This window comes from Helianthus annuus, chromosome 12, assembly GCF_002127325.2.
Source record: "Helianthus annuus cultivar XRQ/B chromosome 12, HanXRQr2.0-SUNRISE, whole genome shotgun sequence".
Classification (NCBI taxonomy): domain Eukaryota; kingdom Viridiplantae; phylum Streptophyta; class Magnoliopsida; order Asterales; family Asteraceae; genus Helianthus; species Helianthus annuus.
In genome coordinates this window covers 119,517,420-119,544,212 of record NC_035444.2, presented here as the reverse complement: position 1 = coordinate 119,544,212, position 26,793 = coordinate 119,517,420, and the positions used below count along the sequence as shown (strand labels likewise).

The following is a 26,793-nucleotide window of genomic DNA, read 5'->3' as shown; positions in this document are numbered from 1 at the left end:
AAAATCAACAAAAGAGATGATTAAAGAAATTACCTTAATCAATAGATCCACAAACAGTTAAAAAAACTCAGAATCTTACCCACTCATTTAGCCATGGCTAAATAATTAGTTCCATCTTCGTATAACCACATCTTAAATTCTGAAATTCTAATTTAAAATCCACATATATTAATTTCAAATTCCCAGATTCTACACCAATTTTGTAACTAAAATTAAACCAAGTTACATATTTACATATATACTTCAAATATCAATTAAAGATTCAGAAAATGCTTGAAGATGAAAAAACGCTAGATGCGAATGAAACCAAAACAAATCATCAATAAATGTTAAACAAAAACCAAATCAAGATGTTAATTCGAAAACAGTAACCGCACATACCGGATTATGATTTGAAGATGGATTGATCGTTGTCGCAGACGATTAACGATTGGGAGAGATAAAGAGGCAGACGAATTTTGATCTAGGGTTTGGGTTTAGAATCCGGATGAAGATTGAGAGAGAGGGTCAACATACTGATTTTGAAAAAAGAAACGATGTTTGTTGACTGAGATCCGGAAGAGGCAGATTGAGATCCGGAGGTGGAAGATGATTTCGCCTAGGGTTTTCAGGAAAAAAGAAACGATGATCAAGCAATTCACAAATCACCTTACATGGCATACCGGTTAATCATGCATCTTATTAGTTCATTACCATCATACAAGTTGTAACAATTTATCATGAAGTCCATAGTCCATAACACACAACATTTTCCTCTTAACACCCAGTATATGATGTAAGTCATTTTATAACATATATCGAGTAGCTTTGATGCGGTGTGTAATGGTAGCAGAGTGTGCGACCAGGGTGCAAGTGTGCGGTTTGATGCAGTGTGCGACTTGTATCAATGTTTGGCCCAGTTCCAATGCTCGGTCCAAATAGACACACGCACAACCCACTCTAATGTGTGCTTCAAATGTGCGATTTGACCAAGCCCACCCTTTTCTAATTTTCCGTACCCGTAACCTCCCATCAATTCCATCCCAATTATAAGATCACATCATTTACAATCTCAAAGCTACCCAAACTCTAATCATAATTTTCGGTTACATCTAGACAATTATAGGATCACATCAGTTACAATCTCAAAGCTACCCAAACTCTAATCATAATTTTCGGTTACATCTAGATCCATATTCACACCAAATTAAACCACACAATCATTCTCATACATATCTATCATTATCATCAGGAAATTAATATATTCCTGATTTTAAACATAACACGAGACTATATCCTATTCATTACCAGATCCATGTCATTAGCATGTTGGTTCAATAAGTCCAAACTATAAAACATTCCTAAACATCCTAACAGTTTATCTATAGCATATGGTTCATCAAAGTTTCCCACTAACATGTCTGTCACACCCCCAAAATCCACACGCGGGGTATCACCGCTTGGGAGCGTGACTGACCAGGATCAAGCCACCAATCATATTGAACATGTAATTAATATCAAGTAAAATAAATGCAAACCAATCATTCAATACGATAGGTGTTCAAAACGTAATTATAGTTTCAAAGTGTAGTGGAAGCATAAGTATGAAAACCCAGTGTAAGTAATAAGTTCAAGTGTTATAATTTTTAACATAACAACCACGATCCATGCTCCACAACGACATGCTCCTTCCTGTGCAAGCTCCATAAGTACCTAAGGTCCGGCAAGGCATGCAGCAGAGGGTCAACAACTAGTTGAGCGAGTTCACAGTTAATAGTTCAGTAATTGTAATAGTATAGTAAGCCTTGTGTTCGTTCATTAAGTCATGTATCGTATTAGTTCGTATCGCAGCCCTCTTGGCATGTATGCGAAGATTAGGGAAAGTTCTCAAGTATTCTAGACTAGGTATGTTTGTATCGCGGCCACCCGGCACCTGTGCGAAGTTTTAGTGTATAGTTCGCAGCCTTCCTAGGCATGTGTGCGAAGATTAGTCATATTATCGCAGCCAACCCTGGCATGTGTGCGAAGATCAGTCATATTATCGCAGCCAATCCTGGCGTGTATGCGAAGATCAGTTCTATAAGCATCACTAGTCTAGCAGTATCTTAACCAATCACCTTCCTCACCCGAGGATCATATCACTACATTCCATTATCTAGGGAAGTACAAGTAAATAAATCAATCCCCTTCCCACCCTGGGAACCCCATGCCTTGGCTGTGTGAACTCACCTTGGTTTGCTCGGTATGCTAAATACGTGCTCACAGGTAATCAGTCAAGTCCTATTGGATGCACGTGTAATAAATCAGTTCATGTTCGTAACGATACGCAGGTAATCTATGGCACAAAGCGTTAGACAGTTAACATCATGTATCACATAAGCAACTAATCACATTCATGCAACTCAAGCTTTTCATTCAATTAGGGTTTACCCTTGGTATCCCAATAAATGTGATTCGTGTGATAATTGTGTACTGAATAGCATGAGATAGTTTGTTCACGTATACGATATCATCCGGCAACATACAATATCATACAGTTACATACAGTGATGAACAGTAGCATGCGATTATATTCAGAAACATACAGTAAGCTTTATCACTGGTGTTTGTCATAACTCCGACACCTATTCACCTATTCATACATATAGCATCAACAAGCTCGGATCATGTGCTCATTATCAAATGTCGGATTACATTTATATTCAATCATAAGATCGGAACAATATAACAATCAATATTCGGACCACATACCACATCATAAGAAGGTCGGATCACATATATCATTTATAAACTTTGGATCACATTCAACATCATAAGAAAGTCGGACCACTTATAAGACTTATAAACTTCTGATCACATGCACTGTAAAACTCGGACCAAGGGGTTTGTGTTTGTGGCCTAAAAACTCGGACAAAGGAACATGGGGCTTCCCCTTCAAAAGTCGGACTAAGGGTGGGGGCTTCCCTACCTTAAAACTCGGACAGGGGGGGGGTGGAGGCCTTCACAAACTCGGACAGGGCTTCAAGCCCTTAACTCGGACCAAGCTCATCCAACAAGGTCGGACTTATAGCGCTTGCCATGAAACTCGGACCACATCCATCTATGATAGTCGGACTCCTTTATATCACCTAAAGGTCGGCTCTTGCAAGCCACTTAAAATTCGGACACACTTGGTTTACTAAAAGTTCGGACTCTAGCAATCAATATAAAAGTCGGATCCTTATGTCTAGAAATTTGAACAATTCATATCAAGCAAAAGCTCGGACAACATGCCTTTAAAAACTCGGATCTTATAACTCCATGTTACATATATAAAGGTCGGACCATGTGTTGATTTAAAAGTCGGGATACAGGTTATACAACAAAGTCGGACAAGAGCTCATCTCCCAAAACTCGGACCCTATGCTTGATGCCTTAAAAGTTCGGACTCAATGTCCTTATGTGAAAGTCGGATATGGCATGAATAACACAAAAACTCAGACATAAAGGCTTCAAGATATTCGGACTAAACAAGTCTATTGAAGGTCGGACACATGCATATGTTAATAAAGTTCGGACTATGATTCATCATTCAAAACTCAAACCCTAGTCACGTACAGAAGCATAGAATGAACAATTTAACAGTTACGTTTCAATATTACGATCAAAACCCTACTTCATGCTTTGCATAGCAATACTCAATTTAATCAATCATTCTACCATTCTCGTATCTTACATCAGGCAATGTTTACACAACAATCAACATCAATTCACAATAATCAGAATCAAACCAATTAACAAAGAATATCATATGAAGAACTAGGGTTTACATGCATTAATCAATCAACAATTAACAACCAACAATGATTAAACAATTACCTTGATTGATTCTAAATGGATTGAAAGATCAAGCTTGATGCCCAAAAGACTTGTGAAGCCAAGAATGATAAGAAGATGGTTGTAGAGAGGATTAGAGAATATGAGGGTACGTGTTTTGATTCTTGTGTGATGATTAGTGAATGATTAGGGAAGGAGATTAGGGTTTTAAGTTGTTAAAGTTTCACTATTCGCACAAAGCACCCTAAGGAATTATCTATCACATATTTCATGCACAAGATATACAATTTACAGTTTCACCACCACATTTAAGTATTTGTCAAATCATTCACAAGTAATACATAACCATGCACAATTACAGTACACTTTATTGTATCAAACGTATACAGTTTCATCGTAAACCAATTGTGCAAATAAACAACCAAACAAACAATAAACGCGTAATAAATGCGAAAGCGGAATCTTGAAAACTCGAGTTGTCACATTATCCCCAACTTGAAAGAAATTTCGTCTCGAAATTTGGTACGCACTCACTGAGGAAGCTAGGTAAGCTGTATTGTTCACTGGTTTTCCTGGGGTGTCACATCATCCCCCCGTTGATTTGGAATTTCATCCCGAAATTCCGCAGTAGTAGCTTCAGCCTCAGTAGTGGTTGCACGGTTTTCGAATAACTGGGGGTACTTTTCTGTCATCTGGTCTTCGCGTTCCCAGGTGTACTCTGGGCCACGTTTGGAGTTCCAACGAACTCGAACAAGAGGGATTCTCTTGTTTTTTTGAGGACCTTAACATCCCGGTCCGTGATTTCAACTGGCTCCTCGACGAACTGCAACCGCTCGTCGATAGTGAGTTCCTTAAAAGGAACTATGAGGGTCTCATCTGACAAGCACTTCTTCAGATTCGACACGTGGAATACGTTGTGAACTGCACCGAGTTCAGCTGGTAGGTTTAGTCTGTAGGCTACTTTGCCTATTCTTTCAGTGATTTCGAACGGTCCGACATACCGCGGATTGAGCTTGCCTCTTTTACCAAATCGAACCACACCCTTCCAGGGTGAGACTTTTAGTAAAACCCGGTCCCCGACCTGAAATTCCAATGGTTTTCTACGCTTATCCGCGTAGGCTTTCTGACGGTAGCGTGCTGCCGCCATGCGTTGTCGTATTTGTGCAATCTTTTCTGTGGCGTCCACTACAATCTCCGGACCCGTGATCTGACTATCCCCCACCTCTGCCCAACAGAGAGGTGACCAGCATTTACGCCCGTACAATGCCTCGAATGGAGCGGCTTGTATGCTGGTGTGATAGCTGTTATTGTATGAGAACTCCACCAAAGGGAGGTGCTTTTCCCAGCCGTTGCCGAAATCAATAACACATGCCCGAAGCATGTCTTCAAGAGTTTGGATCGTTCGCTCAGACTGCCCATCCGTCTGAGGGTGATACGCTGTGCTCATGTCTAATCGTGAGCCAAAAGATTTGTGCATCGCTTGCCATAGCTCTGACGTGAATCGTGCATCCCGATCCGAAATGATGGAGGTGGGCACCCCGTGCCTCGAAACAACTTCTTTAAGATAAACGTCTGCGAGAGTGGAGAACTTATCCGTTTCCTTAATAGCCAGGAAGTGTGCAGTCTTGGTGAGTCGATCCACGATCACCCATATAGTGTCATTCCCATGCTGGGATCTGGGTAGGCCTGTAACAAAATCCATGGAAATTTCTTCCCATTTCCATTGCGGTATCTTGGGTTGCTGAAGTAGGCTCGCTGGTTTCTGATACTCCACTTTGACTTTTGCACATGTCAAACACTTGCCGACGTAAGTAGCGATGTGGGCTTTCATGCTAGGCCACCAATATGTTGTTTTGAGATCGTGGTACATTTTATCCGACCCTGGATGTATTGAGTAGCGAGACTTGTGTGCTTCATCCATCACAAGTTCTCGTAAACCGCCGTACAGTGGGACCTAAATACGTCCTGTTACATAGTAGGCGCCGTCTTCCCTTTATTCTAATCGTTGCCTTGAGCCATGCAAAGCTTCAGCCTTTACGTTTTCTGGTTTCAATGCTTCCACCTGAGCATCTCGTATTTGTACAGGAAGATCAGACTGAATAGTGAGCTGCAAAGCTCGTACCCGCCTAGGTAGAGGTCTTTTCGACTGAGAGCGTCAGCCACAACATTGGCTTTGCCTGGTTGGTACTTGATGGCGCATTCTTAATCATTAAGTAACTCGACCCATCGTCGTTGACGCATGTTCAATTCCTTCTACTTGAAGATATGCTCGAGACTCCTGTGATCGGTGTAAATAGTGCACTTGGTACCGTACAGGTAGTGTCGCCATATCTTGAGCGCGAAAACAACAGCTCCCAGCTCTAAATCGTGCGTCGTGTGATTCCGTTCATGAACTTTGAGTTGTCGCGAAGCGTAGGCAATGACTTTATCCCGCTGCATCAATACACAACCAAGCCCCTGTATCGATGCGTCACAATATAGTACAAAGTCGTCCGTGCCCTCTGGCAATGAGAGAATAGGTGCGCTGCATAGCCTATCCTTTAAGTGCTGAAAAGCGGTTTCCTGGGAATCTCCCCAACGGTGGGTGACACCTTTTTGTGTCAGCATAGTGAGCGGCTGTGCGATCTTCGAAAAAGTCTTTGATGAATCGTCTGTAGTACCCCGCCAAACCCAAGAATTGGCGTATTTTCGCTGGTGTGCGAGGCGCTGGCCAATTTCTGATCGAATCTACCTTGGATGGATCGACATGGATCCCATCCCTGTTCACCACATGGCCTAAGAAGTGGACTTCACGAAGCCAGAAGTCGCATTTTGAAAACTTGGCGTACAGTTGTTCCTTTCGAAGAAGTTCCAAGATAAGACGTAAGTGCTGCTCGTGTTCCTCCTGACTCCTGGAGTAGATCAGAATGTCGTCGATAAAAACTATCACAAATTTGTCTAAGTAGGGCTTGCATACCCTGTTCATTAGATCCATAAATACGGCAGGCGCGTTCGTTACCCCAAATGGCATGACAAGGAACTCGTAGTGACCGTAGCGAGTTCTGAATGCGGTTTTGGAGATGTCCTCATCCCGGACTCTCAGCTGATGATAACTAGACCTTAGATCAATCTGGAGTAGTAACCCGACCCTTGCAACTGGTCGAATAGATCGTTAATGCGTGGAAGAGGATAGCGGTTCTTCACTGTGACCTTGTTCAGTTCGCGATAGTCTATGCACATCCTGAAAGTGCCATCCTTCTTTTTCACGAATAGTACTAGAGCTCCCCAAGGCGAAGAGCTTGGATGAATGAAGCCCTTATCCAAGAGCTCTTGTAGTTGCTTTGAAAGTTCTTCCAGTTCAGTTGGAGCTAAACGGTACGGTGCGCGAGCTATAGATGCTGCTCCTGGAGCGAGCTCGATCTGAAATTCGACTTGACGATGAGGCGGTAAACCGGGTAAATCTTCAGGAAACACCTGAGGAAAGTCGCGTACAACTGGAATATCCTCCAATTCCTTTTCCTTTGCTGATGCACCCGTAACTAGAGCCAAAATGGCCGTGTGACCCTTTCGTAAGCATTTCTGAGCCTTCAAGAAAGAGGTGATGCCAACCACAGCACCACTCTTGTCGCCTTGAACTTCGAGAGGTTCTTGGCCAGAACGAGGAATGCGAACAATCTTTTCTTTGCATAGGATTTCTGCTTGCTGTTGCTGCTGGTGATTCTGATTTGCAGGTCGTGGGCTCCTGAATCCTTAGCTTCTTGGCCCATCTTGAGACACCTCTGGCAATGTCCCTCGTTGCACTAACCACCATGGTGTCTGTTGCATTTGTTACACATTGGGTGAATTCCCCGATATCCACCCTGCCCTTGACCACCAGAAGTTGGCTGACTCGGGCTCTGGTGATCACTATTCCTGCGCTGCTGCTGAGCTTGAGACTGAACGGTAGCGGAAACCTTGCTGGAATACCCATCCCATTTCCGCTTGTTGTCACTAGGAGTAGCGGGAGTAGCAGAAGTGGTAGCGGTAGTAATAGCGCTGATACAACTAGGCAGCCTGTTCTGTTCCACTGCCCGATCCGTGAGGCGATGAGCAAGACGCTGAATGTCTTGGATATTGTCGAGGTTAGCCGATGTAGCATGGCTCTGAATCTCTGAGGCTAGACCCTTGAGGTACAATTCGATACGCTTGTTTGGAGGGTCCACCATGGTTGGACACAAGATGGCCAGTTCGTTCGACCGTTTCGTATAAGCTTCAATTTCTGACCCCGTCATTTTCAAATGGTAAAGCTCCACTTCCCACTTCTGGATGTCATCATGCGTACAGTATTCCCTTTTAATGCGTTCTTTGAATTCGTTCCAGGGGGTGGCGTTAGCAGCTGCCAACCCTAGTATCTGTATTTGCGCGTCCCACCAGGTTAGCGCGATTCCTTCCAAAGTACCAGTGGCGTACTTGACCCTGCGAGCCTCAGGGCATTCACACATGAAGTTCTTGAATGTGCCACTGAATGTGCTTGGACGACAGTCCATGAAGTTCTTGAATGTGCAGACAGGTTGTTGTGGTTCTGACCCGTTGCGCGAGAAAGGTAGGTCAAGGTTAAGCGCGAGAGTTGGGTCACGAGAGTAGGATCTAACATCCTAGGATAGGTTTGGAATAGCAGGTTATACCTCCTGCTTGTGCGGCTGCAAGCGTCGCAGCAGCTTGTTTGTTAATGAGAGCCGTCAACTGGGCTCGAGTCATGTTAACACGTCTAGACATGATCTTCATAGCAAATGTAACGTAAGTGAGAGGGGTTCGCGAATAGTGCGATGACAGAAGAGTGTAAGCACGTAGGTGTTCTCAAGCAATAACAAGTAGTGAGTAATGTAATCTAAGCATACCACGAGCAAAGTTCTATGTAATTCTAGCATGTAGGCAATAAACATAAACCTTATTACCTAGGATGTTGAGTCTTGCACGTGGAGCGAAGCGTCGTTGTGGATCGTTGAGAGCACTGTTCTGGTTATAGTCTGGTTTTAATAAAAACGTTTTCCCGTATTAAAACCAAGTTCTCTATAACCAATGGCTCTGATACCAATCTGTCACACCCCCAAAATCCACACGCGGGGTATCACCGCTTGGGAGCGTGACTGACCAGGATCAAGCCACCAATCATATTGAACATGTAATTAATATCAAGTAAAATAAATGCAAACCAATCATTCAATACGATAGGTGTTCAAAACGTAATTATAGTTTCAAAGTGTAGCGGAAGCATAAGTATGAAAACCCAGTGTAAGTAATAAGTTCAAGTGTTATAATGTTTAACATAACAACCACGATCCATACTCCACAACGACATGCTCCTTCCTGTGCAAGCTCCATAAGTACCTAAGGTCCGGCAAGGCATGCAGCAGAGGGTCAACAACTAGTTGAGCGAGTTCACAGTTAATAGTTCAGTAATTGTAATAGTATAGTAAGCCTTGTGTTCGTTCATTAAGTCATGTATCGTATTAGTTCGTATCGCAGCCCTCTTGGCATGTATGCGAAGATTAGGGAAAGTTCTCAAGTATTCTAGACTAGGTATGTTTGTATCGCGGCCACCCGGCACCTGTGCGAAGTTTTAGTGTATAGTTCGCAGCCTTCCTAGGCATGTGTGCGAAGATTAGTCATATTATCGCAGCCAACCCTGGCATGTGTGCGAAGATCAGTCATATTATCGCAGCCAATCCTGGCGTGTGTGCGAAGATCAGTTCTATAAGCATCACTAGTCTAGCAGTATCTTAACCAATCACCTTCCTCGCCCGAGGATCATATCACTACGTTCCATTATCTAGGGAAGTACAAGTAAATAAATCAATCCCCTTCCCACCCTGGGAACCCCATGCCTTGGCTGTGTGAACTCACCTTGGTTTGCTCGGTATGCTAAATACGTGCTCACAGGTAATCAGTCAAGTCCTATTGGATGCACGTGTAATAAATCAGTTCATGTTCGTAACGATACGCAGGTAATCTATGGCACAAAGCGTTAGACAGTTAACATCATGTATCACATAAGCAACTAATCACATTCATGCAACTCAAGCTTTTCATTCAATTAGGGTTTACCAGTCCTTGGTATCCCAATAAATGTGATTCGTGTGATAATTGTGTACTGAATAGCATGAGATAGTTTGTTCACGTATACGATATCATCCGGCAACATACAATATCATACAGTTACATACAGTGATGAACAGTAGCATGCGATTATATTCAGAAACATACAGTAAGCTTTATCACTGGTGTTTGTCATAACTCCGACACCTATTCACCTATTCATACATATAGCATCAACAAGCTCGGATCATGTGCTCATTATCAAATGTCGGATTATATTTATATTCAATCATAAGATCGGAACAATATAACAATCAATATTTGGACCACATACCACATCATAAGAAGGTCGGATCACATATATCATTTATAAACTTTGGATCACATTCAACATCATAAGAAAGTCGGACCACTTATAAGACTTATAAACTTCTGATCACATGCACTGTAAAACTCGGACCAAGGGGTTTGTGTTTGTGGCCTAAAAACTCGGACAAAGGAACATGGGGCTTCCCCTTCAAAAGTCGGACTAAGGGTGGGGGCTTCCCTACCTTAAAACTCGGACAGGGGGGGGGGTGGAGGCCTTCACAAACTCGGACAGGGCTTCAAGCCCTTAACTCGGACCAAGCTCATCCAACAAGGTCGGACTTATAGCCCTTGCCATGAATCTCGGACCACATCCATCTATGAAAGTCGGACTCCTTTATATCACCTAAAGGTCGGCTCTTGCAAGCCACTTAAAATTCGGACACACTTGGTTTACTAAAAGTTTGGACTCTAGCAATCAATATAAAAGTCGGATCCTTATGTCTAGAAATTTGAACAATTCATATCAAGCAAAAGCTCGGACAACATGCCTTTAAAAACTCGGATCTTATAACTCCATGTTACATATATAAAGGTCGGACCATGTGTTGATTTAAAAGTCGGGATACAGGTTATACAACAAAGTCGGACAAGAGCTCATCTCCCAAAACTCGGACCCTATGCTTGATGCCTGTTGGTGCAGTTGTCTGTCGACTACATCTTCGTTCGAGTCTTAGGATAGGGCTGATTGTATTGTGAACAGTAAACGAGAAATCATGTATTAGGATAGGATTGCTTATTGAGCTTTAGATTGCTTTTGTGGCCCAATTAGATAGTCGGACCGCTAATATGTCATTGGGTCGGACTGCTAATATGTCATTAGGCTGGACCGCTAATGTGTCATTGGGCTGGACCGCTTATGTGGCAAGTGTATGGGTCGCTTATTGGACCAGGTCTTATAAGCGATCCCCAATGTCTATATATAGAGGTCCATATGAGCGATCCAGGTAGAGGTTAGGGTGTGTAAAGGCGAAGCCCTGTCCATTTGTCTCCACGAGCTTGTAATCAGTCAGTGAATCAATAAAGGAGACGTTAAAGTGTGAAATCAAGCTTTACAAAGACTAATTCAATGAATTCCGCCTCTGAACTAGTCTAAGTTCTCTTCTGAACGACTCATCGGGTTAGCAAACGATCCTACAATGCCTTAAAAGTTCGGACTCAATGTCATTATGTGAAAGTCGGATATGGCATGAATAACACAAAAACTCAGACATAAAGGCTTCAAGATATTCGGACTAAACAAGTCTATTGAAGGTCGGACACATGCATATGTTAATAAAGTTCGGACTATGATTCATCATTCAAAACTCAAACCCTAGTCACGTACAAAAGCATAGAATGAACAATTTAACAGTTACGTTTCAATATTACGATCAAAACCCTACTTCATGCTTTGCATAGCAATACTCAATTTAATCAATCATTCTACCATTCTCGTATCTTACATCAGGCAATGTTTACACAACAATCAACATCAATTCACAATAATCAGAATCAAACCAATTAACACAGAATATCATATGAAGAACTAGGGTTTACATGCATTAATCAATCAACAATTAACAACCAACAATGATTAAACAATTACCTTGATTGATTCTAAATGGATTGAAAGATCAAGCTTGATGCCCAAAAGACTTGTGAAGCCAAGAATGATAAGAAGATGGTTGTAGAGAGGATTAGAGAATATGAGGGTACGTGTTTTGATTCTTGTGTGATGATTAGTGAATGATTAGGGAAGGAGATTAGGGTTTTAAGTTGTTAAAGTTTCACTATTCGCACAAAGCACCCTAAGGAATTATCTATCACATATTTCATGCACAAGATATACAATTTACAGTTTCACAACCACATTTAAGTATTTGTCAAATCATTCACAAGTAATACATAACCATGCACAATTACAGTACACTTTATTGTATCAAACGTATACAGTTTCATCGTAAACCAATTGTGCAAATAAACAACCAAACAAACAATAAACGCGTAATAAATGCGAAAGCGGAATCTTGAAAACTCGAGTTGTCACAATGTCAACTATAGATCATGCAAGAATCACATACCACACAATTTTACATACCAAGTTTTAATAACCACAAAACACGCATGGGTTGTCTACACACACCAGCAAGTCATCAATCATACTATAACATACCTTGGTTATGCATTATTTATCAATCATCATACAATAATAATAACTAGTAATTAAAGCCCTAAACATTTACCCAAAACACTTCGACCGGATCTTCTTCGCATGCATCACATACATAATCATTGTATACATATAGAACGCACATATGAACAAGATCAAATCAATACCAAATAACATGAATACGGACTTACAAATCAGTGGGCTCGACTAACTGAGATGATGTCTCGAAAATATATGATTGCCTCGATTGGGGGGGTCTACCACTGCCATGTGCGATTAGGGGAGTCTAGGGTTTGGGGTATAATTGTGTTATTATAATACGTAGCCTATATATGTATAAATGTTAAGCTAAAAGCCGACCCCCTAATGCAAGACTCAATTGGGTGGCCCAATCATGCATGGATACACTCCACTATTAACAACCTTCACGTGATTATGAACTGAGAATCCACTATATATTAATTGGACCACAAGATGACTTTCATAACTCACGCACATGGTTGTCAGGTCTAGATGTTATGTGTTAATTCAATATATCGATTGGCCCAATAATTTTCGTTCATTGTCTGTCCATTAATTACAATTTTAGAAATTTGCATGTGAATGATGTTGGATCTCGGCCCAAGAAACTGATCATACTCACGTGAACAACAACCCGTGTGGACAAGTGATACATAGAGGAAAGGCCTTGGAAATCTCGCGTTGTCACATCATCCCCAACTTGAAAGAAATTTTGTCCCGAAATTCGCCAAGGCTATCAGAAATTGATTCGACCGCTCGCACAACTGAGGATACTAGAGCTTGTCTCCGATCATTGCGTTCCCACATAAACTTCAGTCCACGTCTCGAGTTCCAGCGAACTCTCACGATTAGAAATTGACTATGCTAACAATTCTTGTCATCCTGGTCCATAATTCCAGTAGATTCCACGACAGCTGTAACTTGTCGTTGGCCTTAGGCGCTAGCAGGGGCATCACAAGTGTTTCATCAAACAACACTTCTTTAGATTCGAGACATAAATGACATGGTGAACCCTACTCGATACGTCAGGTAACTCAAGTTTGTAGGCCACGTGATCGATTCTTTCCAAAATTCTGAATGATTCATCGTAACGTAAATTAAGCTTGCCATGGTTCCCAAGCGTACCACACCCTCCTAGGGTGAGACTTCAACATGATACAATTGCCTACAGCGAACCCCCAGTGTTTCCTAAGCTTATCAACTTTCCTGACGGCCACGCGTTGCCGCCAAACGATTTCTGATCCAATCAACCTTCCCAAGAGTTCGAGTACAAGTCCTGGACCCGTGATTAGGTTGTCACCCACTTTAGTCCAACAAGGAAGTTGGCATCATCATCCGTGCAATGCCTCAAACAGAGCTGTATGCATACAAAAACAGCAATGGCTACAGTAGAACTCACCCAAAGATAAGTGTCCTTCCGACTATTTACTAAAGTTAGCCATACACATGCTCGCAGCATGTCTTCGAGTGTTAGTATGGTTCGTTTACTTAGACCGCTTATCCTACGGTGATTGATAATGCTTATTCTAGACGTGAGCCAAGGGTGTGGTATCTTGTCCGTCATAAGTCAGATATAGATCAAAATTGGAGGTAACAGGAGTTGGCACATCGTGCCTAAAAGCCGTTTCTCTCGGAGAAATATTCACAAGCTGTGTAGATTCGTCAGTTTCCTTGATTACAATAGAGTGTGTTGGTAACTCGAGTCCATCAATGATCACCCAGGTGATAATGTTTCCATTTCGAGTTGTAAGTAGACCAGTGACAAAATCCGTGGCAGTCTGTTCTCATTTCCATATGGGTGTTTCTGGTTGTTGATACTTCCCCTGGACTTTCCTCGAAGTCAAACCTGATCCACATACGTAGCTAGGTGGGCCTTCATGCCCGATCACCTGTGCAAAACTCATAGATCCTAATATCCCTTATCAAAATCCAGACGACTAGAGTGACGATGGTGGTGTGCTTGCTCAATGCAAGTTCCGTACAGTTGCCGTATATAGTGGGTTCTGTGACAACCCTCACTAAACCAGGTATCCGTATGACTTAATTAATAATTAATTACTGCTTAATTACTGTGCTTACCTGAAATTGTGGATAAACTGCTACTTGAATGTTGATACATGTACATACTTGCATCATACTCTATTTACCATCACTACATTATTTACATGCTGAACCTTAGTGACAAACATGATGCACAAAAGCACAGTAGCACAATGAACGAATAACCTATTGAACGTGCTGTTATAACCAGCACCATGCAGATACTGCCTCTAAGGCCTGTATGAACCAGAAATATTTTACTACACTAGTAGTGAGTGTAGGGAAACAAGGGTTGTAGAACTGCGTCTCTAGGAATAAGTTACAGTGATCGGATGTGCCTAAAACGTACTCTAAGTACAAAATTCAGCATATTAACTAAAAATTCAGCATTTGGTTAACTCATAAAGTGCCAAAACATGAGAAAAATATTACTAGACACTTTCCAAAGTGTCGGGGATAAGTTGTGTCACTAAAATTAATATTAACGACACTTTAAAGCTTTGTTAAGCGCTTTAACGGATTACTATCCAACCGAACAACCGGACTTTACCCGGGACATGAAAATATTGCCATTAACATTATTTACCTTTATCTGAGCCAGTTAGGGTCCCTGAATACCCTAACACCCACTGTAATACACAACACACTAGTAACCGGGTTAATCACTAAACTAACTAGATTAACCTAACTATATCCTAACACTTGGTTGGATTTGAACCGAATTACCCCCCCCCCCCTAACTAAACCGTCCCCAAGAGGGGGGACACCCTTTTGTCCTTCTTGATTATTTTATTAAACTTGTTTAATATCAAGGGAACACTTGGACTCATGGTTAAAGAACTTGTAATTGCCTATAAGATCAAACTTATGCACACATGATCATTCACTTCACAATTCACAACAACACACTCTCCCTCTCTCTCAAAGGCTCTCGGCCGAACACCCACACTTGCAACCATCCATCTTTTGATTTCCTTCAAGCCATTCCAAGATCATTCAAGTGTCATGGGTCACCTACAAGGAAGCTTGGTGCATTCGGAAGGCGAAGGACCTCACCCTATTGCTTTTATCCACTCATTTTGCGTCTAGATTCTTCCCTAGCCTCGAGCTAGTAGTAAGTTGCTTGAATCACCTTCTCGAACTATTTTAAGATGGTTAAAATGATATGTAATGGTTAAAACTCGTAATCTTACAAGATGATGCATAAAAGTCTTCTAAAAATGCTAAAAGTAATGGTTAAAAGCTTGTTTGTTGTGTAAATCTTGTAGTATTTGATTTGTGTAGTTATTTAGGCCCGATCTATGTTGTGGTAGCTTGGATCACCATTTAACCCCGATTGGTCATGATCAAGGATTATGACATAAAGTTAGTTTAAGTGTAACAAGGGTTAAATGATGAAACTCTACCACACACGAAACTTGAACTTGTGTAAAATGGTTTTACTTACGGAATAGTGTTTAAAACTAGTAGATCTACGGATCTACAAGCGGTATTTTCAAAAGACCGAGTGTCAAAGAAACCATGTCTTCTAAAGAAGGATCTTACACTAACAAGAATGATTTTTAGAACACACAAGTGTGTGAACACTTGTGTAGCACAAAGTTTCGACAAAATAACTATTTTTGTAAAAGTTGACGAGAAGTTGTAAAGACGGAATTTTTCTAAAAACGAGGTTTTTACGAAATCGGATTGCTTTATATAAAGATCCGCTAAATGTAATGGGATTTACATCATATTTTTGAGTAAATCACAAGTTCATGTAATTTTTGCAATTTACATGTTTATTGACTAGTTTGATGCGTTGAATATTGTTTTGGTTAAATAAGAAAATGGTTGATTTGATTTATAAAAGAAAATGATACGCTTGAAAGCGTGGCCACTTCCAGTTACAGAGGAAACTCTGGCGAAATTTTTCCAAAAACCTAACACTTAGAATTATTTTCGCCACAAGTGTTAGAAATACTTTTCGACTCGTTTTCAAATTATAGATTTCGCCACGACTTTGTATACAAAATATCGGAGGTGGGATTTCACAAAATAAAACTTGGTAAATATATATTTAGTATATATTTTTCATAACATCACTTGATATGTGTTTATGATTATTTTGTGAAGTACACAAATATTATTTTTAGGGTAAAAATAATACTATCGAATGTTAACGAATCTAAAGTAATACGAACGCCTCTACCATAAATATATAAGTTACACCGGTAATTATTATTACCACTCGATCATTAAAACGTAACTTACGCATTTTAAGAAAATATGACTGAACGCGTATTTTGTCAAGATATTATTTTGGGAAAATTTTATGTAATAGAAAATATAATATTTTTGAGAAGAATATTTATATTTTGGAGTTAGAAATAAAATATATTTTAAGTGAGACTTAAAGATATATTTCGAATACACATGTATTAAATCCCCCATCCTTGGGAAGGAAAATAATTACATTGTATATACAGAATGTAAACACGAAATAGTTGTCTAACTATTTCCCAAAAACTTAAACCATAAAGCTAAGGCACGGCCATCCGTTTAATAGAGTTAGTACGTGTAGGTCGTCGCACAGCTTCCTGAGCAAGAGATATACTTGGTAGAGACGCACCACTGTAAGTTCATGTCCCCCTTTTCTCTTAACTGTTTTCAGTTTTCTAAACTACGGGGGTGAAATACATGTTACTATGATTACAAGTACTTTATACATGGTATGGTTAGCGTAAGGAGGTTAACTACTTAGATCATGTGAGTGGGTAGGAGCAACATGAGGCCATTAGTCCTCATGGTAGGACCGAGGGACAGGAGCGGTAGATCTATCTGGGTGTAGCGAGCCCAGCCCCAGGCCAAACTAGAAATGGACCTCGGGGTGACTTTGTGCCCGACGCATAAATCCGCTAGGTTTGAGTCTCCCTACTTGCACTTCACACATATCAATGGCCTTGCAACCCATTGGTGATCTCTTTTTCCTTATTTGCTACATACCAGGATTGTTTTTACATACAAAGGTTTATTTACTCACTTACACATGAACTTGCTCAACATTATTGTTGATTTTTCCAACTTACATGTATTTCAGGGAATTAAAGGATCTGGCGCGGTATGACACATTTTCCCGCTGCACTAGTACGAGGTCATCCGGGTTTAGGGAATGTGACTCTTTCCTGGACAAGTCACAGTCCTTAAACTGTGTTTATGTTGATGTTTGTGTTTGTTGAACAATGTTTATGTCGTTAGGATGTGTTTCCGTTGAGACAATGTTGTTGTATTTGTTTTTTTTTTAAACTTAATTTAATGGATGATCTTGAATGGTTTTATTTCATATAGCTTTGTTATGGTTATGCTATGGTTTTAAGAAGTCACACCAAATTAACCACGCTTCCGCAAAGCCAGGGTGTGACAGCTTGGTATCAGAGCTCTGATCATAGCGAACTAGGATTCCTTCTCGAGAATAGACTATGATCACTAGGGCTCTCACGAAAACATTTTTACTGCATACTACTTAAGTCCAGATCCAAAACGTTTTTATAAACAAATGTTGAGCACATTTTATTTATTATTTATAGGCTCAGTCTGGGAGGCTGAGGCTCAGTCTGGGAGGCTGAGGCTCGGTCTGGGAGGCCGAGGCTCGGTCTAAGAGATCGAGGTAGATGGCTAGTGAGACTAGGAAGAGCAGTCTGAGAGACTGGGAGAATTTGGCTAGTGGCACTAGGAAGAGCAGTCTGAGAGGCTGGGAGAATTTGGCTAGTGGGACTAGGAAGAGCAGTCTGAGAGGCTGGGAGAATTTGGCTAGTGGGACTAGGAAAGTCAGTCTGGGAGGCTGGGAGGCTAGTGGGACTAGGAGAATTATTTGATTGCTTAATTGGTGACTAATGTGTTTACCTGACTGTTTAACTGATTATTTGTGCATATTTGTGTTTATGTTACAGACATCATGAATCACCAGTGCCATACGACATGTTTGTGCGTATGTGATTCAGACACCACAGGCCCTAGACCTATAGTATCAGACGACCTAGAGTCTTCAGAGCGCGAGGTTCACACATCCGACGTTACTAGCACAGACGAGGATGACTTTCAGCCCTTTGCGTTACCTGATGGTGCTGATGAGCTCGCTGATGGCCCTTTGGCCGGGGACCTACCGCTTGTAGAGAACCCTGCTCCCATACCACTTGCTTCATATTCTCGACGCCGACGTTGATGGCGACGTCGATCTGTTTGATGACGAGCCCTTAGAGGAGGATGAGGTTCAGGGCGAGGCCCTTCTTGCTGCTGGTGATCTCTTGATGATCGCAGATGCTCCCGCTGAGGAGTCACCTGCACACTCACCGGTCCCAGACTCTTTCGAGTTTGTGGCCTCCGCACCATCACACACTCAGAGTGCGCAGCACTTTTCTCACGGTTCAGATCCAGATAGAGCATCCTCTGTTGCCCCTGCTCCTAGCTTTGCTTTCGACCCTGATGTTGAGGAGGATTCCGATCTTGTCTTTCCCCCAGGATTCGACCCAGATCAGGATATAGAGTTTATACCCATGGATCAGCCTATGGAGGATCCGGTCGACCCCGTTGACCCAGTTGATCCCATCGACCCTGAGTTTGATTTTGAGATGGCCTTTGATGATCCCGAGCCTGCCATGGCCCCCGAGCAGGTAGCCGCTCTAGACCCTGCGTTTGAGCATGACCCAGTTCATGCTGGCGCACCCATTATTGAGCCTGTGATTGCTGACCCACCTATTGATGATCACCCTGTGGATGCTCCGTTGTTGGAGGGCGATCATGTCATTGCTGCTGATCATGTTGATCCCCCACTTATTGCTGATGTACCTGTTGACCCTCTTGTTGCACCCCACCATGATCCTATGCCTGTTCAGTTTGATCATGCACTTTTTGAGGCACAGATGGACCCATGTGATGAGGACGCCCAGCATGGGTGGATTCCTGCTGATGATGAGGTTCCACCTATTCCCTCTCAGACCACGGATACTCGTCACGTTGATACCTCCTTTTCATTCCCTCAGTTTACACCTCCAGCTAGACCTGGAGAGGGTTCTTCGGCTCACCCTTTTGGACATATACCGGTATCTATCCCAGCTATACCACCGTCTTCTACTACTTTTTCCCCTGTTTCTCCATTTCATGTGGCACCTTTTGATCCAGCCAGTGAGCCATTCCTTTGGTCGTCACCACCTGTTATGCCACCGACCGACCCTTACCATCCTTTCCATATGGGATATTCCATTGAGGATGTTTTGATGTCATTTGTTGCCCAGCACGAGGCACACACACGGCGCATTCAGGAGCTTGAGAGAGCTCAGCCGCCGCCGTGCCAGTGTCAGGGTCAGACCCACCCTACTTCTTTGCAGCACCCTCGACCTGCACTACCAGATTATGCTGCACGCCTCTTTGCACTAGAGCAGCAGGTTGCCTCTTTCTTGCGTACCCAGAGAGCCATGGAGGAGGACTGGCTCCAGTTGCATCGTTTGTTCTACACTCACTTTCCCCCTCCTCCACTGCCATCAGTGTAGAGCTCTTCAGTACCGTATGGGTAGACGTTGGTGAGAAGACGGCGATTGCTTTTGACTGCACAACATTTTTGGAGACTACATTTTGATTCTGACTTTTGTTGACATGTAGTTGATGTGTTGACACTGATTTGATATAGTTTTTGGACTGGGGTGATGTAGCCCTTAGTCACTAATGTTGTATGACACTGTGATGTACTTGTACACTTACTATGTGGTCTCGATATATGGCAATCGCAGTATTCTCATCATATTTGATGTTTGATTGATTATTTATATTTTTATGACATGGGATGTTGTGTGATTAATATTTGTGACATGGGATGTTATGTGAATGATATATTGACAACATGAGATGTTATGTACTATTACTATCATTATATACGTACGCTTTACTATGGCCTGACCGACGTAAACCCATCTTTTAGAAGATGCCGCCGAGACGTCAACAACCGCAAATGCCTACCAATCAGGCAGAACTCCAGCAAATCATCGCTGCTGCAATCACGCAGTACACCGCATCTCAAGGAGGGACTAGTGGAAGTAACTCAGGCAACACTGGCAACAACAACAACCCACCTCATGGGTGCACCTACAAGCAGTTTCTAGACTGCAAGCCTGTCAACTTTGATGGCACTGGAGGTGCTGCCGCCTTTGTTCGTTGGGCTGAGAAAACCGAATTGGTTCTTCGCATGAGCAAATGTGCACCAGACCAGCAAGTCACCTATATCTCTGGGCTATTCTTGGATGGAGCCCTATCTTGGTGGAATTTGCAAGTACAGACACTTGGTGAAGCTGCTGCCTACGCACTAACCTGGACCGAACTGATGGAACTTATGCGCAAAAAGTACTGTTCCCACGCTGAAATCCAAAGATTGGAAACTGAGTTCTAGCATTTGAAAATGGAAGGTCCAAAGATCGCAGAATACGTTTAGAGGTTTCATGACTTATCGCATGTGGTACCCTATATGGTCACTCCAGAGTTTAAGCGGATTGAACGTTTCATTTGGGGATTAGCTCCTCAAATCATAAGCATGGTGACCTCCTCCAAGCCTGCGACAATTACTGAGGCGATTGATCTGAGCGTGGCTCTCACAGAGGAAGCTATTCGCCTGAACAAGTTCGATGATGCTGAGCCTAAGAAGTAAGAGACTCACGTCGAGTCATCAGGAGGTAACAAGCGGAAGTTCACGAACTTCAAGCAAGGCACCAGTGGTGTTGTCAAGAAAGGAGAAACAAGCATGCCAGCTCAGGTTACAGCTGGTAGTGGAAAGAAAGGAAAAGGATATATGGGCACCCAGCCCAAGTGTAATACCTGCCAACGACACCATTCTGGCCATTGTACTGTGAAAGTATGCGAAGCATGTGGAAAACCTAGCCACTTGAAGGATTCTTGTTGGGCCACTGTTGGCCAGGGAGGCCAGGGAGGATTCGGAAACAGAAATAATAACCGGGGTAGGAATGGAAATCGCCCACAAGGAAACAATGGAGGTAACGGAAATCGAGGCAACAATGCTAATCAAGCGGGCGCTGTGAATCGTAACCAGGGGAATAATCAAGCTGGAAATGGTGGTGGAAATGGGCAAAGACCCGGATGCTTCAACTGTGGTGATCTTGGGCACTACAAGAGGAACTGCCCAGAGCTAAACCAAGCCCGGGGAAGAGTGTTTAATATCGAAGCGAGGGAAGCACGCCAGGATCCCAATGTCGTTACTGGTACGTTCCCCATAAACCAACGCTATGCATCCGTTTTATTTGATACTGGCGCCGATTATAGCTTCGTGTCGTTAGAGTTTAAGAATATGCTTGATTTAGCCAGTAGTAAATTAGATATTCCGTACTCAATAGAACTGGCCAATGGAAAGTTAGTAGAAGCCAATGAAGTTGTCAGAGGCTGTGTGATCGAATTGGGAGAGCGCGAGTTTGCTCTGGATCTACTACCAGTCCAGTTGGGAAGCTTCGACGTGGTGGTAGGAATGGATTGGTTATCAGGCAACAAGGCAGAAATTGTTTGTCATGAAAAGGTCGTTCGTATCCCAACCGAAGATGGTGATACAATTGTGGTTCATGGTGAAAAGCGTGATACACCGTTAAGAATTATCAGCTGCCTCAAAGCGCAAAAGTGTTTACAGAAGGGATGTGCTGCCTTCCTGGCACACATTGTAGATAAGAAAGCTGCATAACCAAAGATCGAAGACATCCCTGTCGTGAGGGAATATCCAGAAGTCTTCCCAGAGGACTTACCTGGACTGCCACCTTAGAGGCAAGTAGAGTTTCACATCGATTTAGTCCCAGGCGCCGCGCCTGTGGCTAAGGCACCCTATAGACTTGCTCCGTCTGAGATGCAGGAACTGTCGACACAACTTCAAGAGTTGTTAGACAAGAGATTTATCCGACCAAGCTTCTCGCCTTGGGGAGCTCCAGTTTTGTTTGTCAAGAAGAAGGATGGTAGTTTTCGAATGTGTATTGACTACCGGGAGTTGAATAAGCTGACGATCAAGAATAGATACCCTCTGCCAAGGATCGATGATTTATTCGACCAACTGCAAGGTTCAAGCTTTTATTCAAAGATTGATCTTCGATCTGGATACCATCAGTTAAGGATACAAGAGGAGAGTATCCCAAAGACAGCCTTCAGAACTCGTTATGGACACTACGAGTTCCTAGTTATGCCGTTTGGGTTGACAAACGCTCCTACAGTGTTCATGGATTTGATGAATCGAGTTTGCAAGCCGTACTTAGATAAGTTCGTGATAGTGTTCATCGATGATATTTTGATTTATTCAAAGACGAAGGCTGAGCACGAACAGCACCTAAGAGCTATTCTAGAGTTGCTGAAGAAAGAACAGTTGTACGCCAAGTTCTCTAAGTGCGAGTTTTGGCTACGAGAAGTCCAGTTCCTTGGACACGTGGTGAATGGAGATGGAATCCACGTGGATCCCACCAAGATCGAAGCAATTAAGAATTGGGAAACGCCAAAGACGCCAACCGAGATACGACAATTCTTGGGTTTGGCTGGCTATTATCGGAGATTCATTGAGGATTTTTCAAAAATCGCTCAACCGTTGACGCTCCTCACGCAGAAAGATAAGAAGTTTGATTGGGGAATCAAACAGGAAGAAGCATTCCAGATATTGAAAGATAAGCTCTGCAATGCGCCAATCTTAGCACTACCGGAAGGTACGGATGACTTTGTGGTATACTGCGACGCTTCGCGTCAAGGATTGGGTTGTGTGTTGATGCAACGTCAAAAGGTTATTGCTTATGCTTCGCGTTAATTGAAAGTGCATGAAAAGAACTATACCACACATGATTTGGAACTCGGCGCAGTGGTTTTTGCTTTAAAGATCTGGAGGCACTACCTTTATGGTACAAAGTGTACAATCTTTACGGATCACAAGAGCCTACAACACATATTCAACCAGAAGGAGCTGAATATGAGACAAAGACGATGGGTTGAGTTGTTGAATGATTACGACTGCGAGATAAAGTATCATCTAGGGAAGGCGAATGTGGTCGCTGATGCCCTAAGTCGAAAGGAGAGGATTAAGCCCATAAGGGTTAGGGCTTTAGAAATGATTATCCAAACCGATCTTTCCTTGCGCATTCGTGCCGCGCAGAAAGAAGCTCTCAAGGAAGGGAACCTTGAAGAGGAATATCTCCGTGGGATGGAGAAGCAATTGGTGCCAAACAAAGAAGGAACGTTATGTTTTGAGAAAAGGATTTGGGTTCCTTTGTTTGGAGGTCTAAGAAAGGTTATTTTTGATGAGGCACACAAATCACGGTACTCTATACATCCAGGAGCGGATAAGATGTACCAAGATCTTAAATATTATTATTGGTGGCCTAGGATGAAAGGCGATGTTGCTGTTTATGTGAGCAAGTGTTTAACATGCGCTAAGGTGAAAGCGGAATACCAGAAGCCTTCGGGACTTCTGCAACAATATGAAATTCCCAAGTGGAAGTGGGAACAAATCTCAATGGATTTTGTTACAAAGTTGCCAAGAACGCCAAGAGGCCATGACACTATTTGGGTAAAGTGGATCGATTAACGAAGACAGCACACTTCTTACCTATCAGAGAGAAGGATAATACGAGCAAGCTAGCCGAAATTTACACGAGAGAGATTGTTACACGCCATGGAGTACCTCTCTCGATCATTTCTGATAGAGACGGAAGGTTCGTATCAAGGATTTGGCAATCCTTCCAAGAAGCTTTTGGCTCGCAATTGAATATGAGCACCGCGTTTCACCCACGGACCGACGGGCAAAGCGAATGGACGATACAGACTTTGGAAGATATGCTGAGAGCATGTGTTATGGATTTGGGCGGTAGCTGGGATAAGCATTTGCCTTTGGTTGAATTTTCATACAACAACAGCTACCACACCAGTATTGGTGCCGCGCCATTCGAAGCTTTATATGGGCGCAAGTGCAGATCGCCGCTTTGTTGGTCTGACGCAGGTGATAGACAGTTGGTTGGTCCTGATGTGGTCCAGGAAACCACAGATAAGATTGCACAAGATCCGAGATCGCATCAATGCGGCTCGTGACCGTCAGAAAGCCTACGCGGATCGAAAAAGGAAACCTCTAGAGTTTGAGGTAGGTGATATGGTTTTGTTGAAGGTATCACCCTGGAAGGGTGTGGCACGCTTCGGGAAGCGTGGGAAGTTGAATCCGCGGTATATTGGTCCATTCAGAATTTTGGAGAGAATTGGACTAGTAGCATACAAGCTGGACTTACCTGCTGAACTGAATGGTGTTCACCATACATTCCACGTATCAAATTTAAGGAAGAGTCCAACTCAAGATACCATTGTCATTCCTACCGACGAAATTCATGTTGACGACACGCTCCACTTCGTTGAAGAACCCGTTGAGGTTATGGATTGGAAAGTAAACAAGACCCGCCGGAGCAGTGTCAACCTTGTCAAGGTTCGTTGGAACGCCAGACATGGTCCTGAATACACCTGGGAGTGTGAGGACCGGATGAAAGAGAAATACCCCCACTTATTTCCCAAGAACCCTGCATCTAGAAGCAAAACTTAAAATTTCAGGATGAAAATTTTCTAACGGGTGGAGAATGTGACAACCCTCACTAAACCAGGTATCCGTACGACTTAATTAATAATTAATTACTGCTTAATTACTGTGCTTACCTGAAATTGTGGATAAACTGCTACTTGAATGTTGATACATGTACATACTTGCATCATACTCTATTTACCGTCACTACATTATTTACATGCTGAACCTTAGTGACAAACATGATGCACAAAAGCACAATGAACGAATAACCTATTGAACGTGCTGTTATAACCAACACCAGGCAGATACTGCCTCTAAGGCCTGTATGAACCAAAAATATTTTACTACACTAGTAGTGAGTGTAGGGATACAAGGGTTGTAGAACTGCGTTTCTAGGAATAAGTTATAGTGATCAGATGTGCCTAAAACGTACTCTAAGTACAAAATTCAGCACATTAACTAAAAATTCAGCATTTGGTTAACTCATAAAGTGCCAAAACATGAGAAAAATATTACTAGACACTTTCCAAAGTGTCGGGAATAAGTTGTGTCACTAAAATTAATATTAACGACACTTTAAAGCTTTGTCAAGCGCTTTAACGGATTACTATCCAACCGAACAACCGGACTTTACCCGGGACATGAAAATATTGCCATTAACATTATTTACCTTTATCTGAGCCAGTTAGGGTCCCTGAATACCCTAACACCCACTGTAATACACAACACACTAGTAACCGGGTTAATCACTAAACTAACTAGATTAACCTAACTATATCCTAACACTTGGTTGGATTTGAACCGAATTACCCCCCCCCCTTAACTAAACCGTCCCCAAGAGGGGGACACCCTTTTGTCCTTCTTGATTATTTTATTAAACTTGTTTAATATCAAGGGAACACTTGGACTCATGGTTAAAGAACTTATAATTGCCTATAAGATCAAACTTATGCACACATGATCATTCACTTCACAATTCACAACAACACACTCTCCCTCTCTCTCAAAGGCTATCGGCCGAACACCCACACTTGCAACCATCCATCTTTCGATTTCCTTCAAGCCATTCCAAGATCATTCAAGTGTCAAGGGTTACCTACAAGGAAGCTTGGTGCATTCGGAAGGCGAAGGACCTCACCCTATTGCTTTTATCCACTCATTTTGCGTCTAGATTCTTCCCTAGCCTCGAGCTAGTAGTAAGTTGCTTGAATCACCTTCTCGAACTATTTTAAGATGGTTAAAATGATATGTAACGGTTAAAACTCGTAATCTTACAAGATGATGCATAAAAGTCTTCTAAAAATGCTAAAAGTAATGGTTAAAAGCTTGTTTGTTGTGTAAATCTTGTAGTATTTGATTTGTGTAGTTATTTAGGCCCGATTTATGTTGTGGTAGCTCGGATCACAGTTTAACCCGGATTGGTCATGATCATGGATTATGACATAAAGCTAGTTTAAGTGTAACAAGGGTTAAATGATGAAACTCTACCACACACGAAACTTGAACTTGTGTAAAATGGTTTTACTTATGGAATAGTGTTTAAAACTAGTAGATCTACGGATCTACAAGCGGTATTTTCAAAAGACCGAGTGTCAAAGAAACCATGTCTTCTAAAGACGGATCTTACACTAACAAGAATGATTTTTAGAACACACAAGTGTGTAAACACTTATGTAGCACAAAGTTTCGACAAAATAACTATTTTTGTAAAAGTTGACGAGAAGTTGTAAAGACGAAATTTTTCTAAAAACGAGGTTTTTATGAAATCGGATTGCTTTATATAAAGATCCACTAAATGTAATGGGATTTACTTCAT

At 42.2% G+C, this 26,793-nt stretch overlaps 1 pseudogene; it reads right to left on the bottom strand.

Annotated features, from left to right (window-relative positions):
• The window catches only part of LOC110897048, a 38,375-nt pseudogene extending 19,525 nt beyond the window's left edge, over positions 1-18,850 (bottom strand).
• Positions 18,851-26,793: the final 7,943 nt, after the last annotated feature.